At 34.1% G+C, this 4,166-nt stretch overlaps 1 pseudogene; it reads left to right on the plus strand.

Moving 5' to 3' along the window:
• The first annotated feature begins 3,733 nt into the window (after positions 1 to 3,733).
• LOC127493357 (small nucleolar RNA SNORA2/SNORA34 family) lies at positions 3,734 to 3,879 on the plus strand (annotated as a pseudogene).
• The last annotated feature ends 287 nt before the right edge of the window (positions 3,880 to 4,166 follow it).

A 4,166-nucleotide genomic window follows, 5' to 3' on the forward strand; every position in this document is an offset into this window, starting at 1 on the left:
GCAGGAGCTGATGTAAGATAAATGGTAATTTATGGAGGTCAGCTGGCCAATTTTAGATCAAAATACTTGATATTGCTACAAAATAGTAAATATGTCAACACAATTTCTTGAAAATCACAATTTGAGGATACTTTAAATTTTAAGGAATTGTTTTACTAGTCTCATTGAAATTACTTTATCCATAAAGCTAATCTTAACACTTTAGCATTTGTGTCTTCCATGCAGGCTGACAGAAATAGAATATATACACCTTAAAAAATCTAACTAGAGGAGTCTCTGAGTTCATGTTTTCTGAAAGAACATTATGTATGAACCCGAAGTCTCAAGTCTATGACTTAAAAAGTAGAAATAATAATTTAATGAATATGTTTTAAAAATGTTTACAAGTCATTTATTTTAGATAATCCAATGGATATTTTTCTATTACCCGTGGTGATTATGAAGAATCATTCCGTTTCTCGTGTTTTACAATGAGTTACACTGATATCTTTATTTCTGGTAATTGGTCCAGACTCATGTTTAATCTTAAGGACAAAAGTAGTTTAAAATAAGTCCATGTTTTCCATATTTGTTCAGTATCCTAAATTAGAAGAGTTTAGTATAAATCAACATGATGAATTTAGAAACTAGACATTTTATCCTACCTGCTCATAATAACATGAAAACATTAAATAAAAGTAGGCAAAGTAAACCTGTGTAAATGCAAAGTTCATTTAGAATGAACCCAAAACTCATTTAAATGTTTGCAGAGAAAGGATATTCTTCTAATGCCTTAAGGTTATCCTTCCAGAAAAACATTTATCATTCTAACCAAATGCCATCTTGACTCCTTAGAAAATTTTAAAGCCCTATTTTTTTTTTTTTGTTTCATTCTTTCATGATCCACTTGTTCAGAACTCCTTCCTTTCAGTTTCCATTTGAAAACCTGTTTTCTGGGTTCACTAATTTATTTTGCTGTGTCCTTACTCAGCATTCAGTTTAAACACTGTGTGTTCTTTTTCTTGTTAATCTGGTTTACAGGCAAAATATAATCCAATTTAAAAACAGCTGAAGAAAGTATTTTAAGTATTTCCTGCTGATTGGGTACTTTGGAAATTACTTAGAATTTCCTAGTCTGAGCCTTTCAGGGCTTAAAAGTCAACAACAGTTTTAATTATCCTAATTTCTTTCAGGATAATTTGACTAGCAAATATTGAGTCCATTCATTTGTTTATAAAGTGGTTGTTATTTTTCCATTCATCTGTTCAAAGCAGAACACAAAAGTTAGAGCTATAACTGATATGTAAAAATACTGGCTCTCCCTATTTTATGTGTATTGGAATATGAGGTTGAGAAAAGAACAAGTGACAGAAATTTTAAAATAGCTTTGTTAGAAAGGATTTGCATACCATTTAAGCTCATTAGTTTCATTTTATTTATGTATGGTTTTCTTTCTATTAATGTATATATATATATATATATATAGATTTATATAATTTCCTTGGAACCAATTGACAGCAAAATGGAAACACCATTATTCCTACCCCATGACTAATATACAAAGGTATAGTACCTAAAAATTCATTCTTTTCCACAAGATAATGAAGAAATTCAACAGTGATTCAATGCTATTATTTAATTCATTGTGTAGTACAATTTTGTTACTTGTCCAATTAATGCTATCCATAAATTTCCCCTCCTTATTTAGGATCTATTCTATGTTTATTCATTGCACTTAGTGGCCTAGTTTCCTTTATTTTGGAACATTATATCAACTCCTCTTGGTCTTTCTTGACCCTGGATTTTTATATGGTCTTACAATTTGGGTTATTCTAATGTTCCATCATTATTAGATTCAGGTGATGGCTTTTTAAGGCAGTGATACTACAAAAAATATGTGCCTATGAAGATTTTGAGGAATGTTCAGGTGGCCTCAGAATTAGTCACCTGGGAATAGGTCAAAAAGTAGAATTAGAGCAGAAAAGACTAAGGAGAGGAGAAATTACCAAAAACATAAATCACACGTTACGTATTTAAATATTATCCAAATCACAAACCAGGAACTTAAATATATCTCAGGGATACATTGATAAGGATTTAAAGTAGCTACTGCCAGGCATCAAAAAACTAATAATTTCTGGACACATCCAGTAATGTCTATTGATTCATGAATTTTTTGTGGCTACTACAGTAGAGTAAGGAAATAATGAGAGAAATCATACAGTCAGCAAAGCCTAAAATAGCTATTATCTGACACTTTCCAGAAATAAAGTTTGCATTCTGAGAGGGCATCATTCTAACCAATGAAAAAACAAGTATTTGGGGGGATTTTTGTTTGTTTGAGGGACAGAGAGAGAGGGAAAGTGAGAAAGAGAAAGACAGAGATGGGAGGGAGAAAGGACTCCCACCCATTCATTCACTTCCTGAGTCAAACCCAGAGTCAGGAGCTGGGAATACAATGCAAATCTCCCATCTGGAATGTAATAACACAATTATGTGAGGCACTACTGAAGCCTCCCATGATCTGTATTCCAGGAAGCCGCAGTAGAAGCCAGAGCTGGGAATAGAACCCAAACACTTCAGTGTGAATTGCAGACATCTTAATTGGTGGCCTAAACAGCCACTCCACTTAATAAACTTTTTAATAGAATAATTATTGCTAAACAGTTGAGCAATGAAAAATTTTAGCTAATGCTCAGTCCTGTGTCTGTGGCTTACAACTCCCTGCTAGGATGAATAAATTTTGGTCTTGTCTCTTGAACACATTGCACTATATATGCAATGCAAAATATGTCATACTTTAAAATAAAATATTCTACTATTTATATCTGGACTTTGCCTGGGAAGAGTAAGGAATGCCATTTAGTCACAAATCCCTAATGTTTTGGAGTCTACCTTTCACAAGAGTCTGTTATTCTCTTTGCCTACTCCCTGCTGTAGACTGTACATCAAAGGACTTCACTCCGAAGGCTTCAGTATTTTCTGTGTCAGCGACTTTCTTTTCCTTCCAGCGATTTATTAAAGGGAGAATCAGATTGGTTTTAATGAAATATATTCTATCTTTCCTGAAGACAGAATTCTGCCCCATATAAGAACTCTTCTGCTTATGTCTTGAGCAGAATCACATTTTCAAACTGGTGTCTGGACACGCGAATAAATCCCATTACCCAGTAATAGGATTTGTCTGCACACCTCCTGTGCACTCCTTTGGTAACTGAGGAGTCCTTCACAGTGGGCTGGGTTTTTTCTTTAGGTTTACTTCGACATCTGTCCAAATAATTTCACTCTATGATGCATTTGTTTCATTTAAACCCACCAAGAGGATGAGAGACTAGTGGTTGATAAGATTCTTGAATAGCATCAGTATTCTCCCTGACTTCACTAAAGAAGATGCCCTAAAATCAGCCTTTGTTTGGGAAAGAACCATAATTCAACCCTTTGCAGAGTAACTTGGAGATGAAATCAACAGCTGTGTTCTTAGGAGATGTATCAGTCCCTACCTCATTCAAGTCTGTGTCATTCAGACTGCCTGTAAAATGTGTTTGAAAACTGTAAAACAATAGTGGTATCCATAAAAGTAGTCTGCAAAAATGGATTGCTGCTGATAATGAAATGATAGAAAATTTGCACTTTGGGAAATAGCAAGGATACCACTTTGTAGGCCAGAATGACAAACTGCACATCTTGGTCTAACTCTAATAGTAAGACTAATATAGCCTCAAGGTGGATCAAATATCCAAAGTGTCCATATATTTTGGGTCTGAATCAAGCCTAGCTATTTGCTGAAGCTGTTGGTTTCAAGGAGGAACCCAAAGAAATATCGTTCTATGGTCTAATGAACATTTCAAAGTTCCCAGAACTTTGGAAATATAATGGTCAATGCATTGGGAACAAATCCCAGGTTCAAGAAAAAAAAAAAAAAAAAAAAGAAAGAAAGAAAGAAAGGCAAAGCAAAACAGCATCAACAACACAAAATGTGTGTATTTGCCATCCTGTCTGTCACACCTTCATTCTTAGTTGCTGGCATGTACTCGCCATCTCTTCTGTTGAGTTGTTCTCTGCTATCAGTCTAACCTTATGATAACAATGCTAATAGTTGCTAGAAACTGCTACTCTGTGTTATGTTTCATATTTGTGTTATTAGTAATTATTTCAACCTTTTAGCAAGCTAGAAAGAAGAATTGGCC

Source organism: Oryctolagus cuniculus, chromosome 5 (genome assembly GCF_964237555.1).
Source record: "Oryctolagus cuniculus chromosome 5, mOryCun1.1, whole genome shotgun sequence".
Taxonomy (NCBI): domain Eukaryota; kingdom Metazoa; phylum Chordata; class Mammalia; order Lagomorpha; family Leporidae; genus Oryctolagus; species Oryctolagus cuniculus.